The following is a 13,489-nucleotide window of genomic DNA, read 5'->3' as shown; positions in this document are numbered from 1 at the left end:
GAGGCTGTTCAAATTAACATTGTTAACACACACAGGACACAATGCAATATAAATTGCACCATCATAAGATCTGTCTAAAAACAAAGCTGAATCATAGAGCACAATGGTTGGTATAGTCTGGTACATACACTTAAGACACATGAGGAAAGTCTTTTCCCTCTAGAGCTGTTAGTCTCTGGAATAGTAGGACTGATTCCACTTAGACCCATATTTGAAAGGTCAAATGTCTACAGTTGAGACACTTTATAAACTTCAGAAGTATTGACCAAATGTCCAAAGTATTTGATTAATTTTAACTTACCTAAATACGGGGATATGGCTTTCTATGCCTTTTATGCCACTGTAATCAAGTAGTCAGCCAACAACTGTTTTGACTGATGGACTATTTCAAGCTGCATGGCACCTGAGGTGAACTATGGCAGCCCATGAGGAATTTGTCTACAAATTGGTCAGTTTGAAAGAAGAAATTTTCAGTGAGGCAAAAGGCTGCTCTCTTTTCTTGCAAGATCTCACCCTGTCCTACCTATTAAGCAGCAATTAGAGTCATCAGCTTAGGCTTTTCAAGGTTGGCAAAGGTAAAGATATAATATAGTCATAGCAGGCCTTGTTTTCCCAGACTCCAGACCATTCTCAGAAATGCAAAGTAACCAGGATTCAACTCTTTATAGGTCTCAGTGGAGAGAGCCACTTCTCTTCAGTATCAAAAAGGAGTAATGAATCTTTAGACAAATTTAATGTATTAGGCTTTAAAAATAATGAGAATTTTGTTTCAATTTGTCAAGGCTAAAAATAAAAGGATGAGGGGCTCGGGCTGTAGCTTAGGGGTAGAATGCTTGCCTAGCATGTGTGAGGCCTTGGGTTTGATCCCCAACCCTGTCCCCCCAAAATTAGTCAATTAAATTTTATGAAGTTAATGGATGAGCAAATGCTATTGAGAGGTTTGTCTGGGGAGGTTTTATCCATGAAGTAGCTCTCTCTCATGCCTCCTCCCTCAGGCCACCTTCCGGCCTGCAGAGGACTTGCTCTCTTCCCATACTTACTCTTCCCTTTTATGAACCTTTGCCCTCTCCGGAAATGACAATGTTTGGTTGAGACTTAGGCACATATCTCAACCTTTCTTTCTTTCTGTGCACCATTGGGAAATATCTAAGTAACATGAGAGTTACTGGAAAGACAAAGCCACAAAAATGCAACTCCGGGAAGAAAAACAGTACCCTGGAGGTGGAAGATGAAGTTTTCATGGATTTCTGCCCAGTGATTGTGGCCTTCCCTTGGGGCTTCCCCAACGAATTTGGCAGTATGTAAGCTGAATCCAGAAGATCCATCCATTTAAGGGGTTATAGGAACCAGCCCGTATCTGAGACACCTACAATAGAATTCTGCCTCTCTCCTATGCAGAAGCCTCTACATGACTCCTCCTCCTGTCTGTAGGACAAATTCAGACTCCTTTGGGGGCCAGCAGGGCCCATCATGATTGATATCCATCTCTCATTCCTGATCTGTCCTTTGAGACTCTTGCCCAAACATCTAATTTTCCAACCAACCCAACAACTCAACCTTCCTCTCTCCACATTATGCATTTCAACAGACATTTTCTTCTCCCCTTCATAGTATTTCCTCCTTAAGAATGTGGTTCTCCTTCTTTCTCCTCTACCAATCAAAATTGTATTTGTAAGCTAATTTAATTCTCAAAAATCGCCTTCTGGAATTTTTCCTAGATTGCATCAGAATTAGAATAAATCTCTCCCTGTCTGATATTATCAGAGGACCCTAAATAAGAGGATTCCCACCATTGTGTTGTCTTCTCCATCAAACCATGGGCTCCCTCAGGACAGGACTAGCTCTTAAATTACTTTTGTCATCCCAGAAACTGGCATGGATTTACACACATAGTGAGTGGTTAATAAAGTTTGGTCACATTGGACAATTCTTAGGAAAACAATGGCTAGCAGTTCAGATGTGTGTTAGTCATCTTTTTATCTCTGTGACAAAATCTCTGAGGTAACCAACTTATGAGAAGTCATGGTTTATTCTGGCTCATGGGTTCAATTCATGGCTAGTTGTTTCCACTGATTTGGAGCCTGTGGCAAGACAACATCATGGTGGAGAGTGTGCAGTGAAGCAAAACTGTTCACCTCATGGCAGTCAGGAGGCAAAGAGAGAGAGGAAGAGACCAGTGTCCCAACATCCCTTTCAAGGGCATGATTCCAATGACCTAACCTCCTCCTACTAGGCCCCACATCTTAAAGGTTCCATCACTTTAACACCACAGGCTGGCAACCAAACCTTGAGCACAAGGGCCTTTGGGGTGAGGGATTTAGGATACAAACCATAAAAAGAAGCAAACATAGTTGGTAGAAATCCCACCTTCACCTCAACAAGTTTGAGGTCTTGAACAGGTCTTTACATCTTTAGGTCTGAGTTTCTTCCTCTGAAAAACTGGAGTATTTTTACACATATACATAACAGTATCGACTTCACACAGCTATTGAAAGAACTAGATTATATCCTTTAGCCTAGTGCCCAGAACTTACTAATAATTTAATATACTACTTCTCCCCAACTGTATCATCTCTTTTTTCTTCCTTCTCTTCCTCCTCACTATTACCACGACTATTAATAGGAATAATATTAAACTCCTAAAACCCTAAGGAAAAGAACAACAGTGGAACATAAAGCCTTCTGCTACTTCTCTTCTAGTAATCTCCCATATCTATGATATATCTTAGGAAGAATTTTCCCTGTTTGCAAAGAGTTCTGAAGCTGTGGCCCAGTGTGGCCTTGATATCTTGATAGCATAAAAAGAGACCTGAGAAACTTTTCCTTTTTTTTTTTTAAAGCTTTGAGCAGTGAATAAAAAATTAATTTCTCTTTAGATTAGCCCCTCTTTTGTTTTGGGAAACCTATCTCACTGTTCTTTGAGGTACACCAGTGAAAGGTAAATGTCCACTTACTGTTTTGGCAGAAACACCATGTGGTCACTAATAATCAGGGGACCTATATTTAGCCATAGAAGTCAAGAGTTTATGTTTGTTACGTTGTTATGTTCTTGTTGAGCTAAGCTTCTTCTTGTACACTTTATTGCAGGTGCTTTCATTTATTTTTTTGTTGAAAAGGGAAAAGATAAATATTCCTAACCCTGGCAGAAATGAGTTTGGAGACCAAGGCTGAATTGCCTTATCCTGGATAGCTTAGAGGTGGGGTGGGCTGAACAGTTTTTACTATTTTATTAGCATCAATGACAGGCAATGAGAATGATGTGGGGATAAAGTAGAAGGATCAGATTTCATGGACCCTGTTACTCTCTGGGAAAAACAATACTACTTCTCTTCATAGGAGATAAGACAAAGTGTGTCCCAGAAGAGAAATGTGGGTCTTTGCTCCCATCTCTATGCAAAACAATCTCTCCAGGGTTCCTAGTTACTGCTGGAAGGGAGAAGACCAAACTCTTTTGCCACCATGTTCTCAGCAGTCTCACCACGGGCAGAGGAAATAAAGACATGGCAGCTATTATGTGGAGGGCTAGACGGTTTTGTGGGCATGTGAGATGTACTCCTTTTGGGACTATAGGAATAGTACGAAAGAAAGGGAAGCACTTTAGGGCAAACAGTGCTTGAATTGTTAGAGAATTTAGCACTTGTAGTTTGGGAATAAATATTACTGTGATAGCATATTACCACTGTCACTCAAGGTTTATGATGTCTGCAGCACAGTTTTTATCATGAGAATTGAAATATATTATTTTAAATTTATCATATCCAAAATTTAAACTGGAAAGAATTGAGGTAGGAGAAAATATAATCTTGTGGATTCTTAAAAAGAAAATGAATTCTGGAAACCAGATTTCTGTTTTGGCTTTTCTTTTTACTAATTGCATGATTGTAAACTATTTATCCTTTTTAAGCCTTTGATTTTTCATCCGTAAAATATAGATGTGTGACAGATTATATTCTCTAAAAGATGGCTGCACTGGTATGTATAGCATCCCACAAGCTGTTTTAATGAAGTGACATTGACATTCCTTCATCAAGAAAGAGAGGTCTCCGTTCTCTTCCCTTGAACTAGGCTGAACTTTGAAACTGCCTCAGTCAACAGAATGTGGCAGGAGTGGTGTGGCCCCCAGATAAGTCTTGTCTGAAAATAACACACTCTCTCCTTCTCTCTCTCTCTCTCTCTCTCTCTCTCTCTCTCTCTCTCTCTCTCTCTCTCTCTCTCTCCTCGTCTCTACCCTGCATGCCTCCCCTCCCCTCACCACATTGCCTTTGGAACCCAGTCACCATATTGTGAGGAAGCCCACACTACATGAAGAAGCCATGCATGGGTGCCCCGCCCAAGACCCCAGCTGACAGCCAGTATTAACTGCCAGATAGAAGGTGATCCCAGGGCTCAGTCTTCCAGTTTTCCAGCTGAAACTCCAGAGCTCAAGGTACAAAGACAAATATTATATTCTGTCGGAATTCCTGATCCACAGGAACTGTAAGAGATAATATATGATTACTGTTGTAAGTCCCTAAGTTTTATAGTAATTTCTCTTTCATCAACAGATAATTAAATTATGGGGTAATCATAGCTAATCCTTAGTGATGTGATGAGGATTAAAAGAACTAATAAGTGCTCAATGTTAGCTAGTTTATTATAATAGAAAAAAGCAATTAACAAGCAAAACTTCAAGGTGAATAAGGGCTCTCAGTATACACCCTCTTCTGATTCTCTTAACAGATAATCAGGGGAAACAGAAATTGAAATGCACAAGAAACTGAGTTAGAAGCCAGAAGTCTGTGAGGTGTGCACTTGAACCGACAGTCATGTGTAGGTTTTGTTTTACTTCTCTAAAGGAAATCCTCTTAAAACTCCTATAGTCAGAGCCTTGGAAAGGAAGACAGAATAAATCTGTTGGGGCCGTTATCATATCTGGGCCCCTCACATCCATTTGCTCACCATCTTGTGACAAGCCCAGTCCCTAACAGAGGCTAGCTTCTGTGTGAAGTTATAATTCTCTTTCCAATTACCCTTCGAGTAACCTATCACAGGCTGATCTAATATTAGTTTCTTGGAATATTTCAGTAAGATATTGGATGCCATAAAGCCAGACTGCTTTAATGGGAACTTGGGGATATGCCAAACTTGTCCAGCATCACTAAGAAAATTGCAAGTCAATCATCTTCAGAATTTGCTCAAGTTTCCAGAGTCATCTACAATTTTGTTGTAGGAAGATATAGGGCTTGGAATATTTTCCTGGGGTTCCCAATGACCAACAGATTTCAACAGGATAAGGAAAGACAATGGTCCCTTTCTACTTGTAAGATTCTACCCTGCCACACACACACAGAGGAAAGTTATAAAATATGATAAAGTCAGCTATGGAATAAAGATGGTGAAGAACAAACCAAGCAATGCTGTTTTCTCTGTTCCTGAATATATGCTGTGTAGTATTTAGGATTTACTCAGAGTATAAGCAATTATTTTATAAGCAACAATGTGAAAAGAGAGGCAAAACCTTAAAGGTAGTGTTTCTGGCACGGTATCCAAGGAAAAGGTTTTTGGGGTTAAATGCCATTTTAATATACTTTAAATCATTCTTTAATCCTGCTGATATCCCACAGACTAGTAAAATTAGATAAAACAGACGGAGGGCTTTTTCTTGTTCATAGTACTGTACTAGTTTATAATAAGAGGAGCTGACCTGTCATCCAATGACCATGCCTCCTTGCCCATTACGTGGCATTGCCTCTTGGTGATGGCTGAGGTCCACCTACACTCAGCATGTCAAAAGCTACTCATCCTGAAAACTGAGCTTCAGCGTCACTTTCTCTCACATAGTTTTCTCACCACCCTCCCACACTTCTTTCTAAACTTCAGTAGCAAAGTTGTCCAATAGAAATAATAAAGCCACAGAAGTCCTTTTAAATGTTCTAGTTGTCACATACAAAACTTTTTAAAAATATGAGATTGATTTTAATCAAATACTTGAACCCAATATATCCCAAACCTTGTCACATCATGATGTAATCAATATAAAATTATTGACATGCTTCGCATTTCTTTACACTCTTAAATCTGGTGCATTTTTAACACTTCTGGTGGATCTCAATTAGGACTCCTGCATTTCAAATACTCAATAACCAATAATGGCTATTCTATGGGATAGTACAGTTCTATGGCATTTAGGTCATGTTGCTTTCATCTTATTTTATGTAATACAAGTTCCTTAAGGTCAGGAAGTAAGGCCAACCTGTTTGTTTCCCAGCATCCCCAGAATACCATGCATAATGAATCTTTGAGTCAATGTATGAATCAAGAAAACAAGTTATTATGCCTTGCTGCCTTCTACAAGGGAAGTGTCTGTACCACATCAAGGCCTAGGTAGTTCTCACAAAGCACAATCCATCTTTGCACAGCAGTCTTAGAAGCTGCAAGTTGATTTGAGGACTGCAAAACATCCCTGAGGCCAAAGTTATGAAACTGATAAGGAGGAAACAGAAAGAGAATGATAGGAGGGCCATGAAAACAAGAAGGTACAAAGCTCCAAGCTACTTTCTGGCTAGCATTTGAAAACAGAAAATGAGACAGACAAGGATGGAAGGGTACCAAGTGACTCAACTGCTTGAAAAGAATAGAGCAGTAATTGACACTTGAGTGTAGGATTCTTTAAATCTCTCGGGTGTGTCCTACACACTTGCATCACAACTTGAGCAAATATTTCCAGCACATGAAGGAGGCATATTTGAAAAAAAAAAAAAAAGGCCATTTCTTTTTGGTTGCTCAGGTCATGTCTGGCTAACTCCAAATCAAACAGATAAAATCCATCTTGGGGGAAAAAAAAACAGTCCCTAATTAACATCCTGACACATTGACTCTTCTTTTCAGAGTCTCCCCCTCCCCTGGTTTTTCAGTGAGCAGCTGTTAAAATATGAGAACAGAGCTTCACAATATACTTATTTTATTGTTTGTGAATCATGTTAAATTATCTCTTAGAAGTCAATTATCATTCATGGTTTATCCTAAAGAGCTTTACCTTCATGAAGGATGTCATGGTTCACTTTCATATGCATTATCTCATCTTGATTAAAATCTTCATAACATTCTGTGTCATTCCCATGGGTCTTCTGTCAAGGATTCTTGAGCTGATAAAAATCAAAGTCTCAAACTGTTGACTTTGGAAATTATGTTAACTCAATTTCAAAGTGATCAAAAACTGAGTTCATAACCCACTTGAATCAAAGTGTGAAATATGATACATCAAGAACTATGTAATGTTTTGAACAACCAACAATAAAAAAACTATCTTATTAATTAAAAAAAAGACTAAATTAAGCAAAACAAATAAAACAACAACAACAACAACAAAACCTAAAATCATTTGAAAAAGTTTTCAGATAAAAATAAATAATTTTTTAAATTAAAAAAAAACTCAGGTTTCTTTAAAATTACAATTCTCCCCATTAAGGACATACAAGTGGAGTCAATGCAGAAAATCTTCAGATATTTGGCTCTGAAGACCAAGCTAATAAGCTTTTGAAAAGGCATTTTTTTCTCTGATGCACTTCAGTTTCCAGGGGAAAAACGTGTAGGACTAAGATCAGCAGCAGCAGCTAAGGACCATTAGTAAAATATGGTAAGGACCAATTGTGTATTTGCTTGTTAATGTCATAGTTAACAATAATGTCTTGTAAATGTCAAATAGCTAGGAAATAACATTTTGAATGTTCTTACCACAAAGAAATTATATAAATTTAAGGTGATGGATCTACTAATTCCCCTGAATTAATTGTCAAATACAATATGTATTTGAATCGAAATATCACATTATAATCCATAAATATGTACAATTATTATATATCAAAGATACAAAATTAAACATTCTCCCTGAAATGTTATCCTCATCAATATTATCATTCAGGAAGAGCTGTGAAACAGCTAAGGAAGCCTCTGGGCACTGTTGGTGGTAGGAGGTTTCATCAGCACTCTGCACAGGAATGGCTGAGAAGGACACCTCATCCTGGGGAGTCTCTGTACTTCACCATGAAGCCATGTACCTCATTCTGTTCAAAAGTTTGCCAACCAGTTGATAACAGAATATCACAACAGAATGCTTCTTCTTTTCTCCTTTTCAAATCTGGTGCTAACTTATATTTAAATCTTCTGAAGCATTCAGACACAAAGCAAAGTTTTATTCCCTCATGTGGTCATTAAGAGTGTGGACTGGGTCACTACACACTCTTTACATCCAATTAAGCCTCAAAAGAAAGTGAGCTCCCAGGAGCTTAAAAGTTGATCTTTTAAACCCCCTCCCCAATAGCATTTGAAATGGGTCATTAAACCTTCAATAAGTATCAACCCCAGATGTTGTGGTTGACAAGAATACAGCCATTTTCTAAAGGTGTTTATGTATAAACAGAAAGAAAAGTATGCTGTTATCTTTAAAAATAAAAATGAATGTCAACCTAAATTCCAAACCAGAATCTTTTCTCTAAAAAAATCCCAAATATTTTATTTTTATATGTAAAACAGAGTGAAATTCTAGGCTTAGATAATTTTAAACAAGATCTTGTCTTACCTGTGTGCATATCCAGGGTCTTTAGTAATAAGCAGATTGGGGGAGGGGTGGTTTAAAAGACTATGGGAAAGTAAGAGAGGGCTTTAGGGTCATGATCTGGACCCTTCTAGATCAAATGCCTCATTTTTATGTCATGTGATTTAGACTGTCACCAGAACTATCCTGAAATGAAATTCAAATAATCTTTTTCAAAAATCTAATATCTTTCTCTAACTATAGTTTAAAGGAGAAATAAAAAGGAAGCAATTGACAAAATACATAATGATTTGTATTCAATATGCAAATGCTCACAGCCTGGAGGACACTAGAGAATCCATAATGAAGAAGTCAGCTGTGCTAATGTTCAGAATCCAGTTAGTTCAGTGGGGACCATTGAGCACTGAGCCCTCCTGTGCATTGATTGACAACACTACAAGCCTGGTTGTCACCCTGATGTGATGTCCCTAAGCAGGGAAGGACTCTTGGGTAAGTTCCAAAACCAGTTAAAATCTTCCCTCAAAAACCCCCAGATACTTTGTTTATGTATAACAGGGATTTCTTTGCTTTCTTTCATTTCTTCTTCTTCTTTTTTTTTTTTTTAAACCTGCATAAATGTCAGGAGACATTGGAAAACAGCATAAGTTTCCAATGGCAGTCAGTTCTTCTCTGTGTGGCACTGTCCTGCACACTGAGGGGCAGCAAGAATCTCTGCCCCTCCCAAATGTCAGCATCCCCCCTTAAACACTGCAGCATCCAAAAATACTGCCCCAAATCCCTCTGTGGGTGAGAACTGAGGAGAAAGGAGTCTTACTAGCTTGGCAAGAGGCAAGGTTCGAAGGAGGAAGAGGAGCCCTGAGCCATTCCCAGTGCGGCCTTGTATTCCATTTTAAGTGGCTTCCTGTTTTTACACGATGTTGAAATCTGCTATTTTTAGCCCCAATCCTCCAACAAAGCTGGAGAACCAGACTTGGAGAAGGCCACCATCCTTGCTCCTCCTTCCTCCCCAGATTCCATGCTTCCACTTCAGAGTGGTGAATACATCTGATTGGCTCAGTCTGGGCCAATTACACTCTAATTAGCTGGTCAAATTCAATTTACAGATGAGAAATACCATGGAATTTGGGCACAAACAAAGAAGGTTATGGGGGGAGTAGATTTAATCAACCCTTGAAATATGAGAAAATTGGTGGGGTTGTGGGTAGGGATGGGAGAAGGCCGAGCTATAGAATGTCTAACTGGAAAAACAGAGTCAGGGAACCCGAATTCACCTGAGCTGAGAGGCTTGAGGGAACAACATCATAGGCTGAGGTGAGTGTAACTTATGATTCAATTCATTACCAGTCTAGAAACCCTAGAGCCTGTAATGCTGCAGCCCAGAAAGCACCCAGAACTTAAAAAGAAAGGTGTGCATTCAAACAGAAAACTCTTCTTCCTCATTCAAGACTCAAAGCAAATGTCACCACCTCTCTCTACAGCATTCTTTAAAGCCATAGCACCTAAAATATACTTCTATTACAACACTTAGCACATTTTTTTTTGACTCTGTGTCCTCTTCCTCTCCATTCTGGAAGTTTGCTAGAACAAGGAAATAAGTAGTAATTTTTTTTTTTTATTTCTGGCAACAGAGATGATAACAAATACATAGATATCCAATAAGTTTATGATGAATAAACATTGTTGATAATGTCTTTTCTCCTGTGCCATTTCCTGTGTCTGTGATCCCCAGCACTGCCCTTGGCTCACAAGTAGTCAGTGAATAAATTATGGTGTTAATACAATTGAGACAGCTAAAAATTTTTACAATAACTGTTTTATCTTTAATATACAACTTCAGAGGTGTGTTTTAAGGACATAATGTCCTTCCTTTAATGAGACCTCTTTCCTCATCCACATCCTAAGATTATAGGAATAAGGAGGGTAAGTGCCTGACTTCAGAACTCCCTGAAACTTCAATATTATAGGCTAGGTCATTAGCATGAATCCTCTAGGACCCACTTCCTCCTGGCTGCAGTGCACAAACTTCTCTGCTATAAAATAGCATCCAGGATGGAGTAATGATGGCTGGAACACATTCCCATTCATAAAATGGAAAGTAAAAGGAACCCAATATGGATACTGGTTAGTTAGGTAGAAGTATGAAGGATCAGGCTGGCTTACCCTCAGGCCTAGGAAGCCTTAGGGTGAGCAGAAAAAGAGCCAGGGAGACCCAAACCCAAATCTGTTCCGACAGATCCAACTTCAAATCTCAGCTCCATCCTTTGCTTTGGTCTCTTGTTCCTCAGACTCTCTAAGTCTCAGTTTCTTTGCCTGGAAAGTATAGTAATAAAAGTATCTGCTGTGTAAAGTTTTTCTGTGACTATTAATTGACTTGTAAGAAATTTTAAATGATAAACAGAGTGTCTGTTAGTCAGTGAGTGCTCAATATACAAAAATTGCTGTAGTTACTTTTCCCCAAGTTCACTTACAATCTCACTAGTTTGTCATGGGTTAGTTCAAGAGGAAATCATTTAAAAAGCATCATTAAATTGTTAATAAGGAAAAAACTGGATTTGGACCTTTAAGAAAAAAACAGTAATAATAGCTGAGCATCCTAGAAAAATGTTGCAACCTAGTTACTATGGAATTTTTTTTCTTTACAGAGGAAGAAACAATCATGTGTTAACATATCATTTTAGATGTGTATCATGTTTAGGGCTCCTTGTTTAAGGAAAATAAAGTGAGGGCCAATTTCTTGTAGAACATTAGACAATATAGAAAAAGCATCTTACACAGGAAACAAACTGAAGGTTACAATGGCATAATCACTTCATCTAAAACAGCAAAGTGGGCGGATGAATTCTATGTGGGTCTCAGCCACAACACCAAAATGTGGAAGTCACACTCAGGACCTAACATCAACAGCCGCATGAAAGCAACAAGGAAGACGACCATGAGCAGATATTTATAATTGGACTCTGGTTCAGCATTTGCAGGATGTGTACATGGTGTTTCTTTTCTGTTCACCTTGTAACAGCAGCATGGTGTTAAACAGGTTATTTGGGTATAAAATCAGAGGACCAGCCTTACTTTCCTATTATAGTGCTTTGTACTTGTGTGGCCTTGGCCATGTCATCTAGCCTTTCTGCCAAATGTATGGTGTGGCAAGTTAAAACACCATACTGACCTTAAACAACTATTGGAAACATCAAAAGAAATAATAATTTGAAGACACCCGGCAAATCATAAAGCAGGATACAGATGTTAGCTGAAATTAGGAACGATTTAGTGATTAGAAAATGCTTAAACACTTCATATTTTGTTTTAATGGTATATTTTTATGGTGAAAGCAAAACTGACTTCACTATTTTTTTACAATATTGGGTATAAACAATGGACACCAGCATTAGATACCACCTGGTGGCAGTTAAGAGTAATGCAGGTGCATTGTGGAGCAACTACAGGAAATGAGTTTGGAGTAAGGTCAGATACTGAGGAGCTGGAAGAGAGGCTTACAAGAGAGGAAACAAGCCTTAGCATATCCTGGACTGAAGCCAGAAAACGTACCTAGGGGCTTATGTTCTATGAATTGCAGCAGTCACAACAGTGTTTGGCTGAACAACAGATAAATTAGGGGAAGAAAAACATGCCCCTTACTTCTAGACTCCACTGACCAGCACAGAACTCAGGTTTACTGAATGAAAAAATTAAAAGGGGGAAGAGTAATGAAAGAAAGAGAGGGAGGTAGAGAGAAAAATCATAAAAGAAACTGTGATCCAGTTCATTCTGTGGTGTTTTTATTTTGTTAGACCTCTTTCCTTGTGATGGTCAATTCTTCAAAACAACAACCCTGTGTCAACTGCACTAAGTTAAAAAGGGATGAGGTCGGACAGATGGAAAGCAACAATACATCTCTATAGTTTCTTCGTCCCAAGATAAATCCACCTAGACCCAGAACACTAGGAAGTAGGAGTAAGGCATGGAGGAGGAATGAAAAATCCAAGCTTTTTTGACAGTCTAGAGGACAGCTGAGTTTTCCTCCTTGCCTAGGATATCTTCCCGACACCCCCAAAGAAAAGGGTAATGAATGCCCCAGGCTCAGTTGGCTATTACCTGCCTTTTTATTCTGACAGCCACCCTCTAGCAAAAATGGGCAGAAATGAGAGAAGATATCCCCTTAAAGCTGTATCTTTTTTGCCTTAGCCTTCCTGAATTTTCTAGTCCCCATCAGGTCTTCATGGAATCTGACCCACATATGATTTTGCTTTTCATAAGCCCTTGACAGAGCTTATGAAATTTAATATTACTAGTGGCTTCACAGATAATCAAGAATTTGATCTTCAATTACAGAGTGAGCTACAGAAATTTTCCAACCAGTTAGTTAGTCCCAGGCTTCTGCATAAAAATTCATCTACTTTACATAATATGGTGGAGTAGGTATTATTAGGATCCCTGCTTTGTAGCCTATAAAAATAAGGATCTGGACTAGCGATGTAGCTCAGTAGTAGAGCACCTGCCTCCTTGGGTTTCAGCACAAAAAATTAACACACACAAAAAATAGAGACTCTTCCTTAGTCAAGGCTCAGAGGATATGTGTGCCTCCAAAAGTGATTCAATATATAAACTATAAGGATTATAAAACATTTATTGGAATCCTAAACAGGATGCCCAAAGCCATGGCTGCTATGGAAAAGGAGTAGAAATTCATAAAAGAGAAATATACTGAGGTTGCTGCCATTTTTTAATACTAGATCTGAGAAATGAGTATATTTAAGGCTTTATATATATATATATATTGTCAAGCATGTGTGAAATCTTCGATTCAATCACCAATTATGATGATGGTTTTAATAGGTAAACTGCCTCAAAGAGCTGATCTTTTATCAAGTCACACATTTGTTTCTACCAAGGCATTAAGACCATGTGTTATTTTGAAATAATTGAATTACAAAAAATTCATATGGAAATCCTTCTCCT

Source organism: Spermophilus citellus (assembly GCF_964194105.1).
Source record: "Spermophilus citellus genome assembly, chromosome: 11".
Classification (NCBI taxonomy): Eukaryota; Metazoa; Chordata; class Mammalia; order Rodentia; family Sciuridae; genus Spermophilus; species Spermophilus citellus.
Note: the sequence above shows the minus strand (reverse complement) of the source record.